This window comes from Tasmannia lanceolata, unplaced genomic scaffold (genome assembly GCF_043159265.1).
Source record: "Tasmannia lanceolata isolate RefF3 unplaced genomic scaffold, GAP_Taslan_0.1 ptg000024l, whole genome shotgun sequence".
NCBI lineage: Eukaryota > Viridiplantae > Streptophyta > Magnoliopsida > Canellales > Winteraceae > Tasmannia > Tasmannia lanceolata.
The window spans coordinates 17,014,244-17,035,651 of NW_027518701.1; the positions used below are offsets into that span (position 1 = coordinate 17,014,244).

The 21,408-nt window shown below is 40.6% G+C and overlaps 1 pseudogene; it reads right to left on the minus strand.

Moving 5' to 3' along the window:
- Positions 1 to 10,058: 10,058 nt before the first annotated feature.
- Positions 10,059 to 12,668, minus strand: LOC143857098 (oligopeptide transporter 7 pseudogene; annotated as a pseudogene).
- Between the last annotated feature and the right edge of the window lie 8,740 nt (positions 12,669 to 21,408).

Below are 21,408 nucleotides of genomic sequence, written 5' to 3' on the forward strand. Positions count from 1 at the left end.
GGCACCCTTCTCGCCTGGTAAAACCGGTCTTTAATGCCAAGAGTCTTATTTATTTAAATTTAATCAAAAGGATTGACAAATTATTTGAGATGTGCGATCTATGGGATATGCCACCTAAATGATCTAATTGGATGTAATGCCTAATATTTTATTTACACAAAAAAAGCAATCGATAGTATACACAAAAGTGCGAACAATGAGAAGGGATAAAAAGGAAAAGAAAATAGTGCGTCTGAACTTGGAGGCCACCCAAGCTGCCTACGTACCCCAACAGCTGGGGATCAAGTCGCTCGTAGTTCAACATCCTAAAGCGCTTAAACAACATGCTTAAATGCCTAACTTATGGGACAGGGACTAGGACTGGTGATTGACCTTGTGGTGTGCTTGAGGGTTCTATCTAGGGTCTATACATGCAACTAATGCAAATGACCTAACCTTCTATGTGCAACTAAGCTTGACCTGAGGGATTGAGGGTTCGCCGGCGACCTATAGCTAAGGTTCAACTAGCTTAATGACTAAGGGTTCCTAATGAGCTCTAAAGGTTCCTAAAGGGATTTCAAATCCAAAAGCTTTTAAGAGTTTCAAATTCTTCTGGGTTTGTTGAGTTTTTTAGAATTTTCTTGAAGCTTTTAATTATCTGGGAATTTAATGTGTTTTGTAGGTTTTTAAATTGTTTAACTAGTTAGAAATATTTCACTTGAAGCTTTTATCTATTTTGTTATTTTGTCCTCTGAATTTCCGGTTAGTTTTTTATTAGCTTTTATTTTTATCGTTTTGTTGTTTTCTTCTTTATTAATTTCTATTTTGTATTGAATTTTTATGTTAATTGTTTGATTGACAGGTTTTGAGTTAATTGTTTCTTTCTTTGTCTTTTTAGGCTTTTTAGTTTCCTCTTACTAAGTTCTTTTGTTCTTCCATTTTTTTTATCTTATTATGTTGGGTGTTGCAACTTTCATCTTATTATGCCATCTTATGTCTTTTTATTAGGTCATCTTTGTTTAATTTTGTTCTATTGTACCATTTCTTTAATTTTGTCTCATTATGTCCACTCTTTAATTTTTTTCTTATTTTGTATCTTCTTTGTGAAAATCAAGTGGTTGGAATTCTCGGATGCAAGTTGTTGTGCTTGTTAAATCCGATTTCTAATCGTGTGTTTTCATGTTAACTCTGATTATGCGTCCATCTGTTGATTCCAAAGTTCAAGTGATGGGTATTTTGAATTATCCGATTGATGGCTCATGTAACTGTTGAAGTGAACTTATATTCGCTATGTGCTGTGTTGTGAATTGTGAAATACTTTCATGTGTGTTCGACTGATGTAAGGAGGGCTTCCTATGCGATGTGTTATGTAGAATTCCTACACTTGAAGAATATGGGAGTGCCAATATCATATACCTCATGTGTATCTTGTTAGGTTTTAAATTTTAAGTGATATGTTCACACCCTCTTTATTGCCCGAGCCACCCCCTTTGTAGTGTAGAAAAATTAGTCATAAATATAGCAAAAAGGGGGCTACCCGAGGGAATAAAATGGGGTGAATGGGGCTGCAAGATTGAGTGGGCTGCAAAGGTGAAATTGATTTTGCCCAAAAACTTCGAAAAGCCCTTAGAGCTTAAGAGATCCGAAATTCTATCCCAGGGCTCTAATAAGGTTTCCTAATGGATTTTTAAAACTACAATTAATTTAGAGCAAGAAAATCCAAACATATAGTTGAAATTAATCTTAAACAAGCCCAAAGCATGGAAACATGACCTTTAAATATGTAATCCTAGAAATAGAAAAGAAAACATAAGAACATACCTTCCAAGTAGAGAAACTCGCCTAGAGGTGATCCAAACTCGAAGGATTTGGCGTCAAGAGGGTTCGGCCATAAGATTCTTGGGCAAAAAGATTCAGCCACCAAATATAATATCGAGTTCGACCATGCAAGATCTTGCCCTAAAGGATTCGGCCCCAATAGTGACAGTGAATTCAATCAAGCTCCTTTTATAAGACTTGAATGAGAGTCCCTTCTTAAACACAACCCTTATTGCAAAGGCATAATTCAAACAGGAAACCCAAGAAAAGTTTTGGACCGAAGTGATTTGGGGTATAAGGATGCTAGGCTGCAATTCGTTTCACAAGTCCTCCGAGTGCAGTCTTTTTTTCTAACACAAAAGAGAGTTGACAAAATCCAAATTTTTTTTTTGGAATCCTTCTCTTAGTGAACCTCCTAGTAAAGAATTAGAATTCCAACAGGTATGTATAACACCAACAGTTTTGTTGACCCCTAAATGGGGCCCACTTGAATTTAGATAACTAAAGGTGGGTTACTAGTAGTAAAGGGGGACTCACCCCTCTCATCTCTCTCACTCACCAACCAGAAGCTTAGAATCTTCTTTCTCTCCCCCAAAACCCTCACAATTACGTACACCAAAAAAGGGTTGGGATCAGGTCCGCATAGTTCGAGGCTTTGTAGTGGGAAAATTAGTTGGATGCTTGGCTTTGCCAAAAATGACCGAACCTCTCATCAGAAAAAACAAAACCCAGAAAAAATGCTCGAAAAAAACTTTCCTTCAATCTGGTTCTCCATGTACAATTTTTCACCCCCACAGTTCTCTTCATCCTAATCAACATAGTAATTGGAACCATAATAGCTTTCTCATCCAAAAAATAAGAAACCCAGAGAACAAACCCCAACTCACACCTGCGGGTTCTGTCTTTGAAAGACTAAAATCCTTCAATCTCTACCGTAAAAAAACTGAAGAAATCTCCCCCATTACCACATTCCTCGAACACCCTTCTACCCACCAAACCCTAGAAAATTCGGAAACCCTAGTAGAGGAGGTCGACCCGCATTTTGGGAGGAGTGTGAACTTCATGACCATGGTTTGTAGTTGATGGGCCCTCTATGGGGACTTCTTCTACCCCATTTAAGGGCCAATAATATCTTCTTCAATACCTTGTAGAGCTCCCCTATATTGCCCTTCAAAACCCTCTTTAAGGGCTAGTAACCCCACCTAGTTAGCTGAAAATCCTTTTGTGTGAACTTGAGGACCATGGCAGTTGATGGACCCTCTATGGGGACTTCTTCTACTCCATTTAAGGACCCATAATACCTTCTTTAATACCATGTGGAGACCCATGTACCATACAGAATCCCCCTTTACCTACTAGTAACCCAATATAGGTAGCTGGGAACCCTTGAGTGTGAACTTCATGACCACGGTTTGTAGTTGATGGGCCCTCTATGGAGACTTCTTCTACCCCATTTAAAGGCCCATAATACCTTCTTGAATACCTTGTAGAGATTCCCTACATTGCCCTTCAAAACCCTCTTTAGGTACTAGTAACCCCACCTACGTAGCTGAAAACCCTTTTGTGTGAACTTGAGGACCATGGTGGGCAGTTGATGGGCCCTCTATGGGGACTTCTTCTACCCCATTTAAGGACCCATAATACCTTCTTTAATACCATGTGGAGACCCATGTACCCTACAGAATCCCCCTTTACCTACTAGTAACCCAATATAGGTAGCTGGGAACCCTTGAGTGTGAACTTCATGACCACAGTTTATAGTTGATGGACCCTCTATGGGGAATTCTTCTACCCCATTTAAGGGCCCATAATACCTTCTTGAATACCTTGTAGAGCTTCCCTATATTGCCCTTCAAAACCCTCTTTAGGTACTAGTAACCCCACCTAGGTAGCTGAAAACCCTTTTGTGTGAACTTGAGGACCATGGTGGGCAGTTGATGGGCCCTCTATGGGGACTTCTTCTACCCCATTTAAGGACCCATAATACCTTCTTTAATACCATGTGGAGACCCATGTAATGCCCTACAGAATTCCCCTTTACCTACTAGTAACCCAATATAGGTAGCTGGGAATCCTTGAGTGTGAACTTCATGACCACGGTTTGTAGTTGATGGGCCCTCTATGGGGACTTCTTCTACCCCATTTAAGGGCCAATAATATTTCTTCAATACCTTGTAGAGCTCCCCTATATTGCCCTTCAAAACCCTCTTTAGGTAATAGTAACCCCACCTAGGTAGCTGAAAACCCTTTTGTGGGAACTTGAGGACCATGGTGGGCAGTTGGTGGGCCCTCTATGGGGACTTCTTCTACCCCATTTAAGGACCCATAATACCTTCTTTAATACCATGTGGAGACCAATGTAATCCCCTACAGAATCCCCCTTTACCTACTAGTAACCCAATTTAGGTAGCTGGGAACCCTTGAGTGTGAACTTCATGACCACAGTTTGTAGCTGATGGGCCCTCTATGGGGACTTCTTCTACCCCATTTAAGGGCCCATAATACCTTCTTGAATACCTTGTAGAGCTCCCCTATATTGCCCTTCAAAACCCTCTTTAGGTACTAGTAACCCCACCTAGGTAGCTGAAAACCCTTTTGTGTGAACTTGAGGACCATGGTGGGCAGTTGATGGGCCCTCTATGGGGACTTCTTCTACCCCATTTAAGGACCCATAATACCTTCTTTAATACCATGTGGAGACCCATGTAATGCCCTACAGAATCCCCCTTTACCTACTAGTAAGCCAATATAGGTAGCTGGGAACCCTTGCGTGTGAACTTCATGACCACGGTTTGTAGTTGATGGGCCCTCTATGGGGACTTCTTCTACCCCATTTAAGGGCCCATAATACCTTGTTGAATACATTGTAGAGCTCCCCTATATTGACCTTCAAAACCCTCTTTAGGTACTAGTAACCCCACCTAGGTAGCTGAAAACCCTTTTGTGTGAACTTGAGGACCATGGTGGGCAGTTGATGGGCCCTCTAAGGAGACTTCTTCTACCCCATTTAAGGACCCATAATACCTTCTTTAATACCATGTGGAGACCCATGTTCATTGTTGAAGCAGTCATGGTTCACTTGTTTTATCTTGGATTTCATTTAGTAAATTATTGGTCCAATGGTGGTCATTGAATTCCAATTGCTAGTGCTAATCTGCTTTCTTTCTCAAAAGGTCTGATGCTATGAGTTTTTTTTTTTAAAGTCATGTGAGTTAATACTCGCCTGATGCCCATGTGGACCAAAATTTGTACAGACCTCCTAATCTGTTTTGGGGGTTTGTCCTTGTTGTTGTGCTTTGAGAAAATTCATATAGAACACTGATCTTTGCACTTATTGGTCAGCTCTTTTGTTTCTTGTTTGCTTTGCTTGATATCTAAGAAGCCAGACCTTAGAGGTTACAAACATGATACATATTTTCAGCTTAGTATGAGAATTGTAATAATTGTTGGTTTTCTTGCTAGCTTTTCTTCAAAATAGTAGTGATTGGGAATATGAGTTTATGCTATGGCTTGGATTTTATTGATTTTCTTGCTAATTTCTTTTAGAGATGATGAGGATCAGAATTTTAATGATGGTCAATATAACTGAGTTTTTGGGTTATGAATTGATCTTGGTGATTTTGATTTGGTTGTTCATTGCCATACAATTTTTATCCAGTCAGGAGCTATGGCAAAGCCTTGAAAGATGTTGATGCGAAAGAGTGATAGACTGAAAGTAAGAAAGGCTCCAAGAAGGTCGGAAAGGAGTTTAAGAGGGGAGGAGAGGAAAACGGGAGCTGTGAAGAAGAGACGAACACATGTAAGTGTGTATATTGTTAATTGTATAAATCATAGTAAGTTTTTTCATTTACGACATATATTTTGGCGATGTAATTTATTTTGCAGGCTCCATACGTCCCAGCACGATGTTCTTCAGCTTCTTTCAAATCGGCAATGGACAGGATAAAGTTGCAGCCAGTCCATTCTGATGCCATAGAAAAGACTCATTTTCGACATCTGTTTGGCATTGAGGACATTATCATGCACAAGCTTTTGATAAGAGCTATCCACGATAAGTAGACTCCTACCACTAAGACGTTCACGTTAGGGAGTATAAATGCCCCTTCCTTCCAAGCGATGTTGCACTGGCATTAGGACTGCCACTTAGTGGAGAGAGAATGGAGGTCGTGAGGGTTCTCTCATTCGACAGGACAAAACCCCAACCTAAAGTGCCTGGCTGGCCATTTCTAGAGGCCAACGTGAAGGCATCGGTTATCGAGAATGAGAATACAGCAATAGTTAGAGAACGAAATCAAGCTTTGATAGAGAAGACCGTCAAATATGTTCTCCTGTATCTTTTTGCGTCTGTCTTTTTCACAAAAAACGCACATCGAGCTGACGAGCTGTTCTGGCCCTACATCGACGACATAGGAAAGATTGGCAAGTATAATTGGGCGATGGCAGTGTATGACTGGCTGGTAGATTACCTAGACAGAGTCAGTAAGGGTGGCAGGTACCTTGGTGGCTGCTCGTTGGTAATTCAGGTAATTTGGACTCGTGACGTTTAATATTCTAACTGCGCTGTTTATAGTATGATTAACATGGTGTTTCATATGTATGCAGGTATGGTTATACGAGCATACCACATTTTGGATTCCCACCAAACCAAGTGCTCGTCCACGTGTGCTTAAATGAGACTGGAAAGCAAACGAATCAAAGACACATCGATTAGTCGAGCAGAAGAAGATAAAGAAATCGGAGGTGAGATATAAAAAAATTGTTAACGTATATATCAATACTACTATCTTGTTAACTGACTATCTTTTCCAAAAATTCAGGTGGTGGTCACATTGAAAGTATCTATGTTGGAGAAGTCATAGGACCTAAAGGATGAGGTAATGCAGTCGAGCAGGACTATGTTGCCTACGTTATTTTATTTTACTTGTTGATATTTTAAAATTGATCATTGACTGTCATGTTTAAACATTAGGATGTTGAGGAGACAATGGAAACCGATAAGGAACAGTTGGAATCCGAGGGGATAGTTTTGGGAGTACAAAGTGAATTGAAGAAAGGAAGTAGTGAAGATGAGTGGAAGCATATAAAAATTTTGGCGAGAGAGAGAGATGTAGTGGATAAACAGTGGCAGATGATTAGAGCAGCATGGGAAGAAATTAAGAAAAAGAGAGGAAGATGTCGGAAAGAGAGAGGAGGAATTGAAAAAAGGATGGGAGCGTATGCGGACAACAAATGAAGGGACAGGGGGAAGAACGGAGGGGGTTGAGGAGGAGACGAAGGGCGAAAATGCATCTCAAGGTGCACAATTATCTTCGCAGCTGTGCGAGGATTGGACGGATTTACCTGACCTTGAATGTGACATGGATGCAACCGCCACCCTAATAGATGTATCGTCTCAGTACCCCGACTCACATGAAGAACGATTCGGCACCACACACGGGGTGATCGTTAAACCTTTGCAACAATTGTTCGAAATGGAGGTGAGCAAGGAAGTAGCACCATCTACTGAACAAATTCCTCGTAGCCCTGATGGTGAAGTTGAGCTGAAAGTGAGGGGTCCAAGGGATGAGATGGTGGATTCCGAATTAGGGAGCATTGTAAGGGGTGTGAAGATGGATGGAAGGAGTAGGAAACCTGAGAGAGTCAAAAAAAGCCCCTACTTATCAGGAAAGACTCGAAAGAGGAGGCAGAAGAAAGGGAAGAAAAAGGGGGAGGACCCCAACATACCTAAACCACCCCCGAAGAAGAAAGGGTATGACGGGAAATTCCCTAAGGGAAGGAGAACATCTCTGATAGAGAGACGTCTAAAGCATGAAAAAAAGGCAAGTATATGTGAATTATATTAGACCATGATTTAAGGTGATCAGAAATGAAAATTATTAACTAACAATTTAATACAATTTTGCAGTGATATTCTCATGGAAAAGGATGATGTACACCTATTAGCCGAAGACCTACAACACCTTCGGAATGTCAGAGAATACCTCACTGGCACTGTAAGTGTCATTTTTTTATCAATAAATTCTACATTACCATAGGTAATAATCTACATCTCACATTTACTTCTCTTCCTTGAAGATCGTGGATATATATGGGAAGCACGTACAGTCCTCCAACGAGGATGGGTTAGCAGATCATAGGGGCAGAATTGTCTTCGTTCCTTCGGTGGCACATGTAAGTGTAATTTCTATCATCCCACATTTCAGTTTACATAAGATTATATATGTAGTATCCCATTGAATTCCTTTTTTTTATAGGGAACTCTAACTGCAGTGGGGAGCGAAGTGACTGACGAGCAGAGGGTAGAAAAGTGGAAGACGGCGAAGGACGCTCTGCACGGTAGACTTATAGACCACCAGCTCGAAGCAGTAAAAATGGTACTATTGCCATTATGTGAAGACAGCCATTGGGTTCTTCTCATTGTCGATATGGTGACCAAAATCTTCCACGAATGCAATTCGTGTAAAGGAATGGAGTTCCAGGAACGAGCAGGATTGACCGTAAGTGGTTTAGCATCTTCAATGTTTTCCTAGTTATAAATCTATACGTATAACACTTATGTTTCCTAAACCTCTCAATGTTAACCACTTGCAGGTAGCATTGTTGAAGGAGTACTTCAAGGAAAGCGGTTGTGATATAGACCATTTTCAATATGCTCAGATGGACAATTTCCCACAACAGGCCAATGGGTCAGTATATTTAAATGTTTCTTTTTCTAGGGTATGAATTTGATTCGCTTAATACAACCGTTGTTATGCAGGTTCGACTGTGGTTTGTTCGTGCTTAAAGCGATCGAGCATTTGTATGAAAAGGATCATTCACTTTCACCAAGTGTGACATTCCCGCTTCCCGCTTATCGGGGACTGTGGCGATTTTCTTAAGGGGGATATATGAGTGAAAAATGAAGAAGACCTCCACAGCTTGAGAGACTTATGTCTTTCGCATATCGGGTTTACATTTATTTATCCACCTCGGGTAAATTATGTAAAGTTCTCATGGATGGTGTAAACGGGATGGATGTTGATGGTCCTTCCAGTGAAGTTTTGTGTGTATTTGTAAGCAAAATGGGGTAAATTTATTTGTAATTATTGGGCGCATATGTATAGGATAGAAACCAGGCTGTAGAAACACAGAGGGAGGGTTTGTTTGTATCTCAGCATACTGAGAATTATGTATTTCTAATTAAAAATCAAGTTCTGTCAAGTGATGGTGGTTGTGGCATTGGGTTCATTGCGAAATATGCTAAAGGACTTTGAAAATCATCAAATGTTTGTTCTGAAAGTTTTGGGGGAATTCTTATTTGTATTGGATGGAAATATGATTTATTTGTATTTAATTGTGGTTATTCTCTCTAGTTATTATTTTCATCCTCAGAGTTGGCAATGAGATCCCTGTTTTTTGTGCTTTTCCGGGTATTTATATTTTTATTGTAGCTGAAAATGTTAGGACTTTGTCTGAAAGAGCCCCAAATTGCCCCCAAGTCTTTGAAAACCATGATAAGATCGATTCCTTAATAGGGTAAAAGTGCTTTTGGATGCTCAGACAAAAGCTGAAAGTCTCATCTAAGAGGAGGCAGTTGAGTTCAAACTCTATTCTTTTTACACTTGTATATGGAGCTTTGTTATTAATTCCATTTTGGTGGGGATTTCGTTTGCTTAGTTGAATGAAACATCTAATGCTTTAGCCGTTTCGAAAAAAAAATACACTATGATTATTGATTTTTTGTATTTCAGTTCGTATTTTAGGAAAGAAATAGGTTTTGTACAGGTGTAAAAATGAAGGATTTTGATACATTCTAATGCTCCATTTATTTGGGACATCAATGCCCTTCAAACGAACAAAAAATGGTCACTAAATATGGTACAAGGAAAAGAAAAACCCAAAAAAAATATTGCAAAATGATGAACTTTTTTTGGCCCATTATCTCAGTATTCGTCCAGTTTTTTGGCAGAAAGTTCTGTTTCGTTATTTGTTCCATTCTCCAAAATGAAAAACGAAATCGAATTCATAACTAAAATTTAGAGCATTTGAAACTCATCAAAATTTTTTCAAGTAAACGGTATTCTTTCAGTTATTTACACTGGAAAGTGAATTGATTCAGTTGAAATGGATTATATATATATACACAACCAAATTTCTTTTCCAGTTGTTGATCTATTTTCTTAGCAGCAGGAAAAAACTTATTTCAACAATGCTTGCAAGGTAGAACTCATTCCAGCTTCAGAAAACTGGGCAGCCTTCAACTATGAGAACTCATTCCACCTTTAGAAAACTGGGCAGCCTTCAACTACGATGCCTTTCGCAGTAGGACAAGAAGCCAAGGGGCACCCATCCAAGTCATTTCCCCACTAGTTGAGGCTAATATTCTCCAATCTGAAACACAGATACAACAACACTCCCATGAAGGCCAGACCGGCATCGAGCGCACCAGAAAGCACATAATTATGCCTCTGCCACCAGTCTCGCCGGTACTGATACACAACGAAGCCCGAAAGGAATCCAAGAATGACCTAGCTAGTCTAGTTAACAGCTGTGGCCGGCGGCATATTTCATGTGGCACCTATAAGGATAGGCATGTTGATGAGAGGGATCCATTTCTGGTGAGGGTAGGCCTTGTGGGCAAGCCACACAAGGAGAGGAGCAATTGCACCGCCGAGGAAGAACCAGTTTATGGCGGAGTATGTGCCGAGATCTCCGAAGATTCTGCGAGGCCCTATCAAACCCCAGATGACGGAGGCATCGTAGAATACATGGTCACCTGGGCAAGTCCATGGACTGTTTGAGGACAATAATTCAGTATCACAAATGTCTGGGATAGTCTCCAAGAGCCACCATGCAGTTCCCAAGTACACCAGTGCTGCTATGAGGGTACCCACCACCTGAAAATTTCATTCTATTCATCTTCATTGTCATTATTTAGAAGGAAAAAGATATTGTTAGGATGACAAATTTGGTTATTAATTTGTTCAATTGGGTAAAGAGGAAAGGTGGAAGAGGAGAGACACAAACCTGAGCCATGAACATTGTTCTTGGAGGAATCTTCATGTGATGACCAAGCTTGAAGTGTTGCAGAAATGTGATAGCCTGTGACATACTGATATACCCATAAACCTTGAAGCATATGTTAGCGACGGGGTATCCTGGGTATAAATACCCGAGTATATACTCTGTTGTGATATTTATCCCCGGCGTCTAGCAATATAATCACCAAGTCAGATAATAATATTGAAAACTCTATTAAGGATACTCTTGTCATTTTATATAAAAAAGGAAGGCATTTTTGTCATGAGAAAATGTTATGTGGATGATCATAAACTGAATGAGTTTGTGTGCATTGTTTACACCTGACTTGCGCTAAAAATGCAATTGGATTAGACGCTCAATCTGTCACCCACCCTATTTGTTTTGGATTTTGATAACCTATTAGGAGTCGAGAGCTGATTATTGGACACATAATTAAATGTCAATTTGAGTTGAATAATGACTTTTGGGCTCTCAACAATTACAATGTCCCCCTACTTTTTACATGAACTTTCGAAGCTCTGATGACAGTTACTTCATAAGTTCAGAATTTTGTGACCTAATTTCATGTAGCAGAACTAAAAACAAATTGAAGCATGGAGTCAGAATGCAGGAATTGACTTTCATCTACTCTTCATGTACTGTTCTGATCTTTCTCTTCGGGGAATTTACTCTGTTTGAAGACATCGAATATTTTGTTTTAGGATTCTTCCCTGCCAAATAGACTCAAACCCAATATAAACTAGGTTTCGAGTACATTTTTTGAATTCAGTACACAAAAAAAGATAAATATATGCACACCACTAATTACAGTATACCAAAAAAGGGTTTCCCGTAGCAAAAAATTAAATACATGAACTAATTACTGTGCACACTTTCAATTAATCCACTTGTCCTCCTTCATCCGAGTGGAGCCTCCAATGCATTGTCCGTGGAGTAATTACGTGAAAAAAGGAGCTGCATAAGGTACACTCGACCTACAAACACCACCACCACACCGAATAAGTATGGAATCGGGAAAGTTTGTTACTACTTATTGACCTCCATAAATTACGTATCACGTACCTATTGAAAACGGGGGCAGAGGGTCCAATGGCAGTTTCATCAGGCAGTTGTCTCTCCATGGGAGGTTCTCTGCAAGTCCTTTTGTTGTGGCCAAGTTTTCCACAGATCGTGTCTTTATGATGCACTCCACTCTGCAATTCGCGGTCAGATCTTCTCGTACGCGGCCGTCCATGTGGTCTTTTCGCAATTGGAGGTAATACAGTGTTGAGAGGTTCTGGAGGCACTTCCCATTGACTGCGATCTACTGTAGGGTGGAGGACCTCAGAGTACGTTTCCTGATACATCTCTATACGAAACCATTTCTGGCAATAATCGTACTCATCAAAATCCGTGATGGCAATGATTGCCATGGCATGTCCGCACGGCAGCCCAAGCGTTTGGAACTCACGACATGTATAGGTTTGCAGCAGCAAGTCTACGACATCATGATGATCACGGGACCTTACTTCAAATTTGTGCACACCTACTCGATAAGCATCATATCCACGACCTTGTTCCCTGGCCAGACCCAAATGTTTTTCTGCATAATGTGTGCACTTCGTTTCCCATTCATGACCCATCGCTTGACGTTTCTGTATGTATTCGGAGCTCTTAAAACGAGTCAGCTCCACCGCAGCTGCAATCGACAATTTTCTGGCATCCTTCAGCACTACATTGTAATACTCCGATCTATTGGTGGTCAACACATCATATCTATCCCCCTTGAAGTAGAAACTTGCCCAGTTTTCCTTGGGAATAGCGGCTATCCAGTTGTGTGCATTTTCACTCATCGCCTTAATTTTTTCCATTGTGTCTATGAAAACACTCTCTCAAAGCCCTAGCATCTCTCCAGAACAATTTCTTAAGTGAAGGGTCTTTGAAGTCGGTCTACAAATTGGCGGCGAGGTGACGCATGCAGTAGCTATGGTTTGCAATAGGCATTACTTTAGGCACTGCTTGCATCAACCCCTTTTGTCGATCGGAGCATAGGGTGAATGCGCCTATCCCCTCCGGCAATACGTGCCGCTTCACCAATAGAGGAACCAGCACCAGCTATCTTCATTCTCAGTCTCGACAACTCCAAAAGCTAATGGAACTAATCCGTTGTTCCCGTCTACCTCAACTGCGATCAGTAAGATTCCAAGATACTTTCCACGTAGATGCGTCCCATCGACCAAAACTATCGATCTGAGTGTTGCTGGAAAGAACGTATGCTGGGACCAAATGCCCAGAATAAACGAGCAAATTTATCATCTCCCCCTGGACGTAGATCTCTCGCTCGAAAAACATGCATGTAGGTGCCCGGGATTGTTCTCATCATCTCAATTATCAGTGCAGGCAGCAAGTAGTACGAGTCCTCCACATTTCCACACTTTATTTCAAGGATGATGTTCATCGCAAGGTGTGCTCTTCGGTAGGTCATGGTTATACCCCAGTGCGACTTGATGTACTGTCTTATGATCCTTGTCCCGACATCTTTTGGATGATCAAATAGGGGTAAGCATGTCTCGGCAACCCATGGTGATGTAGCTAGATGATTATCATTGCCCTTTAAGTGAGATGTACACGTATGGTCTCTGACAAACTTCTTCACTAACACATAAGTCATACGGTTAATGCCTGATATACGCCACTTGCAACCTGGTTCCTTGCATACAACGGCATACTTCTTGGGAGTTGACCGTGAGTTCTTGAACACGAATCCTTGCCGAATTGCATACTCCTTAATGACCTTCTTGAACTGCTTCATATTTGGATACATAGCCCCAACAGTTAACTCATCGAACTGAAGATTATTTGCATCTACCTCATCAGCCCCAACATACATGTCGTCTACTTCGATTGGTCGACTTGTGCCAGCAAGTAGAAATGGCCGACCATTGCCGGTAGGGGGAGCCACTTCTGTTGGCCTAAGGTTTTCACCAGAATCTTCTTCGTGATTTTGATTTCCATTATAATTTTCAGGATCATGGGGGGCCTCATCACCCTGCTCATCCTGAACCTCAGCCTCAGCCTCGTCATCATCCTCATCATCATCCTCTGCAGGATCATCATCATTGTCATCTTTAGTTCTAAATTCTTCCAAATCACAACTGAAGACATGAAAATCATCCTTGAAAACATTAATATGCTCCAACGGCACATCTGCATCCTTCCCGGGGACAATGATATCTTCGGAGATATGGTTCCTATACATATCGTCCGAGAAGTTTTCATTTAGGTCAACTCGAACCCTACACAGTTCAACAATATAAAATAAGGATAGTAGATTGAGTACTTGAATATAAATAAAATTCTACAAGACATACCTTGAACTAAATTGTGCCGAGTCACCTCCTATGCTTGTATTACCCAATTCTGTTTCATAATCACTTTGTAAGTCTACTTCAAAACGAGAGTCGGGAGTGACAGTTACTCGTTCCGGTGGATATCTTAGGTGTGGAATCGGTGGAACGAAAGTAGGAGGTATGCATGCATTATGAGAGGGATTTTGAGAGGGAATCGGTGGTACAGAAGTCGAAGGTATGGCCAGGTTATGAGAGGGATTTCGCGGTGAAAATGAAGTAGAAGGTATGACATTGTTTGGGGGCAGAATAGAAGAATACGATGAATTTAGGCCATTGTCAATTTTTGTTATGTATAACATCACAGAGTTGAAAGTATCGTTCTCAAGCACCCTAACCAACGTTTGGAAGATATCATCGCTATCGACGTCGATTAGAGTGCTTATATATGGATCAACATATCAACATTTGATGGATAGTGACACCCGTCCTCCAATACTCCCAATTCGACTGTGGATTAGAGCCTCCAATTCTTTAAGATTCATTCGGGGACTTACCAATAAGAATTTCTTACTCCCTCCAACATATTCCCAATTAACTTCATCATTCAGTATGCCATCATAGTGTAACAGTAGAGAAAGCATTGTGCGTGCCAGTTTACGAAGACCTGCAAAGGGCCGACAAGATATCATAAGAACCACTACGTAAAGGGGGCTTCTCAAGGCGAATAAGTAGAGGCCGGCTTAACCAAAACCTTGGGAGGCACACGTTGAGGAGGTGAACCAGACAACTCTGGTTCTGAAAGAAGAAAATATGAGCTTCCTGATTGAGAACTTGTTTGCAAAAGGAGTATATGATATGGTTAAGACTTAAACATGACAAGAAGATGGTAACATTTTTATTTAGAGTATATTTAATACCAGACTAAAGCATGCAAATAATTGCACATAAGTGAAGATTGCATTTCAAGTATACAGGTCACAGTACCAAATCTAGTTTAAAGACGAAATCTACCAGAAATTAGTTTAACATGTTAGATCTGGCAAGGATATAATATTTTCTTAATTAAATGACACCAGAAAATACTACTTGGAAGAACAGAATGAAGACTGGAAGGAAGAATATCTAGAACTAGAGTAGAAAAGAGGAATAGTAAAAGCTGCATGCAAACCACCTACACATTTCCAGAACTAACCAACACAGTTGTAACCCAGTCTCAATCAATGGGAAAGAACATAATCAACTAGGTTATGCATGCCTCATTTATGAAATGAAACTAATATAGAAACTGAGGATGAAAAGGAGCTTAAATAAATGAGTTTCTGATGCGGGGAATCCAACAAGATACATATCGATAAACACAAATTCAACAAACATGATTTCCTAATAAAACACAGCCATAAGTCTGACATGATATCATCGCTATCGAGGTCGATTAGAGTGCTTATATATGGATCAACAACAACCTGCTTCATATTTGATTGATAGTGACACCCGTCCTCCAATACTCCCAATTCGACTGTGGATTAGAGCCTCCAATTTTGTAAGATTTATTCGGGGACTTACCAATAAGAATTTCTTACTCCCACCAACATATTCCCAATTAACTTCATCATTCAGTATGCCATCATAGTGTAACAGTAGAGAAAGCATTGCGTGTGCCAGTTTACGAAGACCTGCAAAGGGCGACAAGATATCATAAGAACCACTACGTAAAGGGGGCTTCTCAAGGCCATTAGAGGGGAGCGGTGAATGGTATTACAGAAGGGATTATGGGCCCTCAAATGGGGTAAAAGAAGTACCCTTGGAGGGCCCATCAAATCCGAGAAGATGGTCCTCAAGTTCAAACTTAGGAGTTTTCAGCTACATAAATGGGGTAACTAGTACCTTAGGGGGCTTCTCATGGGCAATAGAGGGGAGCTGTGCATGGTATTACAGAAGGGATTATAGGCCCTCAAATGGGGTAAAAGAAGTACCCTTGGAGGGCCCATCAAATCCAGAAGATGGTCCTCAAGTTCAAAGTCATGGGTTTTCAGGTACAAAAATGGGGTTACTAGTACATAAGGGGGGCTTCTCATGGGCAATAGAGGGGAGCTATGCATGGTATTACAGAAGGGATTATGGGCCCTCAAATGGCGTAAAAGAAGTACCCTTGGAGGGCCCATCAAATCCAGAAGATGGTCCTCAAATTCAAACTCAGGGGTTTTCAGCTCCATAAATGGGGTTACTAGTACCTAAGGGGGCTTCTCATGGGAAATAGAGGGGAGCTGTGGATGGTATTACAGAAGGGATTATGGGCCCTCAAATGGGGTAGAAGAAGTACCCTTGGAGGGTCCATCAAATCCAGAAGATGGTCATCAAGTTCGAAGTCATGGGTTCTCAGGTACAAAAATGGGGTTACTAGTACCTAAGGGGGGACTTCTTAAGGGCAATAGAGGGGAGCTGTGCATGGTATTACAAAAGGGATTATGGGCCCTCAAATGGGGTAAAAGAAGTACCCTTGGAGGGCCCATCAAATCCAGAAGATGGTCCTCAAGTTCAAAGTCATGAGTTTTCAGGTACAAAAATGAGGTTACTAGTACCTAAGGGGGGCTTCTCATGGGCAATAGAGGGGAGCTGTGCATGGTATTACATAAGGGATTATGGGCCCTCAAATGGGGTAAAAGAAGTACCCTTGGAGGGCCCATCAAATCCAGAAGATGGTCCTCAAGTTCAAACTCAGGGGTTTTCAGCTATATAAATGGGGTAACTGGTACCTTAGGGGGGCTTCTCATGGGCAAGAGAGGGGAGCTGTGCATGGTATTAGAGAAGAGATTATAGGCCCTGAAATGAGATAGAAAAAGTACCCTTGGAGGGTCCATCAAATCCAGAAGATGGTCCTCAAGTTCAAAGTCAAGGGTTTTCAGGTACAAAAATGGGGTTACTAGTACCTAAGGGGGGCTTCTCATGGGCAATAGAGGGGAGCTGTGCATGGTATTACAGAAGGGATTATGGACCCTCAAATGGGGTAAAAGAAGTACCCTTGGAGGGCCCATCAAATCCAGAAGATGGTCCTCAAATTCAAACTCAGGGGTTTTCAGCTTCATAAATGGGGTTACTAGTACCTACGGAGGGCTTCTCATGGGCAATAGAGGGGAGCTGTACATGGTATTACAGAAGGGATTATGGGCCCTCAAATGGGCTAAAAGAAGTACCCTTGGAGGGCCCATCAAATCCAGAAGATGGTCCTCAAGTTCAAACTTAGGGGTTTTCAGCTACATAAATGGGGTAACTGGTACCTTAGGGGGGCTTCTCAAGGGCAATAGAGGGGAGCTGTGCATGGTATTAGAGAAGGGATTATGGGCCCTAAAATGGGATAGAAGAAGTACCCTTGGAGGGTCCATCAAATCCAGAAAATGGTCCTCAAGTTCAAAGTCATGGGTTCTCTGGTACAAAAATGGGGTTACTAGTACCTAAGGAGGGCTTCTCATGGGAAATAGAGGGAAGCTGTGCATGGTATTACAGAAGGGATTATGGGCCCTCAAATTGGGTAAAAGAAGTACCCTTGGAGGGCCCATGAAATCCAGAAGATGGTTCTCAATTTCAAATTCAGGGGTTTCCAACTACATAAATGGGGTAACTGGTACCTAAGGGGGGCTTCTCAAGGGCAATAGAGGGGAGCTGTGAATGGTATTACAGAAGGGATTATGGGCCCTCAAATGGGGTAGAAGAAGTACCCTTGGAGGGCACGTCAAATCCAGAAGATGGTCCTCAAGTTCAAAGTCATGGGTTTTCAGGTACATAAATGGGGTTACTAGTACCTAAGGGGGGCTTCTCAAGGGCAATAGAGAGGAGTTGTGCATGGTATTAGAGAAGGGATTATGGGCCCTCAAATGGGGTAGAAGAAGTATCCTTAGAGGGCCCATCAAATCCAGAAGATGGTCCTCAAGTTCAAACTCAGGGGTTTTCAGGTACATAAATGGGGTAACTAGTACCTAAGGGGGGCTTCTCAAGGGCAATAGAGGGGAGCTGTGCATGGTATTAGAGAAGAAATTATGGGCCCTAAAATGGGGTAGAATAAGTCACCATGGAGGGCCCATCAAACTCAGGGGTTTTCAACTACATAAATGGGAATCCTAGATCGAAACTTGTGCAAAACAGGAGCTGATTCATGGGTTTATCTTGTGCATAAACAGAGGTAGGCTGCTTACTCCTCTTTCCCTATTTGCTTTTTCTTGCCTGGTTTAAGCTCGGACAAAATGGTGGGAATGATGGCTGTAAATCTGTTTCCTTTTTTATTCTCTAAAATATGCTTATGCAGCTCCTTCATCCTCCTCTAACAGGTTCTAAAAATAGGCAATGTTTAACGAACAGAGAGAGAGAGAGAGAGAGAGAGAGAGAGTGGGGTTTTAAAGTTTGATGAAATTGGAGCTAAATAAGACCCGATCATTGTTAGAGGGCTAAAAGGTTTGTATCAAAGCCAATAGAGGTGATAACTGTAGTATAATGAAAGCCTGATATTGAATGAGAAAGATCTCGAATTGCTCTAGGCAATAGAATTGCAGGTGCAACTGATGATGGAGTGCAGAAATCAAAGGGGCTGAAATTGGAGTTCTAAAAAATTAAGCTCTCAACAATAAATTCTTCATCCAATTAGAGCATTGCCACGAGCCACTTAGATATTTTCTTTGCCTATTTTGACAGAAGCGAACCACAGACTTGGCTTCCTGAATCTCAAATGACTTGAATTACCGTCAGACTTCAAATCGTGATGTTTCTCCTACACATTGAATCTGCTCTTTTCCTCTTTTCAAATCGCCACATGAGACTTCTAATATGAGTTGCAAGATCAAATCATGGCCATTTGTTTTAGCCAATGCTCAATAGAGAGGATATTAAAAAAAAAAAAAAACAGGGACCGAATCTCGGATGTCACTAACAAATCACAACATGAAAAATTCAATCATTACACTCATCAAACTCATGTTTGTCTTGTTTTCGCAGGCACTTTCACATTTAACACCAAAGCTAAATGAGATAGCATGAGTTTTGAATTACTAATAATAGCAATATCTTATGGAGCACAACCACCCTTTGCGCATTATCATATCACACTGGCAGAATTGTTTTAAATAAGATCTTTGGAAATTATTTCTTTCAGATAGTAAAGAAAATAATTTGAAAGATAACAAGGGGGTGAAGGCAACGGACAAAGATATGTGATTGTATAAGAATACCATCTGGAAACATGTACCCCAACTGTAAGAACGGTGTGTTTGCCACAAATGGTTTATTTTTTTTCTAAATATACACTCAACCCCTATTGTTAAAGCATCAATTTCTTTAATGTTAATCTTTGTTTGTTAGTTTGAAGAATTTGATGCTCAAAATAAATGGATCTTAAGAAAGCTTTTATTCATGGAAAGTTCAAAAGCATAAATGCAACTAATTAGAGATTGATGTCATTCGGACGATGTTTGCACTTGAGATGAAGAAGTAGAAGACATATGAACCTGTTTTGATACCTTTTTTTCTTGAATGGTTGTTTTGTTTTGATACCTAATGTGGCCCAAAGAGTGGTTGCCCTCGTAGCATAGTTGAATGTTCCCCTTTTACACCTTTTTTTTAATGGTTGTTTTGTTTTCATACCTAATGTGGCCTAAAGAGTGGTTTCCCTCATAGTATAGTTGAATGTTCTCCTGTTAAAGAATGTTTCCAAAGTAAGATTTATGTTTAGTGATAACAACTACTTTCTAAGGTAAGATTAATAGCTCTTGGACAAAATTCTGTTCACACCGAATACAAATCATGAAAAAGAACAAGAAGGAAACTTGGTGACATGTTTTATTGTCTAAATTTTGTGGAAGATAAGATATTGCTAAGTCACAACTTTCATCAAACACTAAACAAGCAGAAGTGTTGAAAACTTTAGTCACTTCAATTGATTCAATCCGACACTCATCACAGTTCAAAAAATCTATATTTCAACCATTGAAATCTTATCACAAATCCAAGCACAAAATAGCAGAAAAATGGTTACAAATCAAAGATTACCCATCAAAAAGTTCATGGTTACATAGGTCAACAAAAGAAAAAAAAACATGGCATGGCAATTCGGAGAGGGAGAGAGAGGAAATAACTAACATTTTTTGAACCCTAACCGTGTATATGCCACACGTTCGCGCTCATCGTCGAGATCACCGGCAAAAATGACGTCGCCGGAGGAGAGGAGGAAACAAAACAGGGAAGAACGAAGAGAGAAGAGGGAAGAGGGAAGAGGGAAGAGGAAAAAACAGATTTTCAAGTCAAATCAGTTGTTTGCTTCTGTTTATATGGCAGATGGGCATTTTCGTCGTGCCTGCCCTCTTTATCTGGGTTTTGACCCCTTTCTGTAATTTTCAACAAACACTTGACCCCTGTGATATTATGTGATTTATTTGTCCCCCCTGTGTCAAAATTCCTTCCTTTTATTATTATTTTTTAAACCCTAAGAATACCAAAGGGAATAAAGAAAGGACGACCATGTCCTTCTTCTTTCTCAACAGTATGAACGAAGAATGTACTGGTTCGTTATACGTTTCCCATGGGGTTGGACTTCGTGGCTAAGGTGCCGACCACCACCGACCTGAATCTTGTCGCCTCAACATGCCATCTCCTAATGAAGAAAAGGCGACGGTCATGATTCCAAATAAGCGACATGAAGATGGCCCAAACGGCAACTAAAACCCCATATTCTTTTGAAACCCCTTTCAATATTATTTTTCCTTTAGGTATTTCCAATCTTTTCTGGAATTTAAAGTATTTATCAACCCCAAATCATAGATCCAGAAAATTGAAGATGTTTATCACTGATCTGTTGATATGGGATGGAATTTCTCGGCTCTTGATACTGTAGACACCCCCATTTTTCTACGCTTTAAAAAGCAAAAGGTTTGTTTGGTTTGTGTCTGTCATTTTCATTAGGTATTCTTGCATATCACCTCATTTTAGGAATTTTGAAGTTGATTCACAATCCTAAAAGTCTCTAGGGGAAGGCCACATGCAAAAACGTCCAACATGGGATGAGGTGGTTGGTGACATCATATTTGTTTTGAAAAAAATAATAAAGAAAGGAAGAGTTATAATTAGAAAGGGCTAGTATGATCAGGTTACTAAAACGGCCATAACTTTTTACCTCCTTGTTTAAAGAATTTTTGTTTATTCTTGTTCCGAACATCTCGAAAAGATCTACAACTTTCTAATTATGATTTTTCCTGATTCTGCCCCTAAATAGGTCGAAAACGAG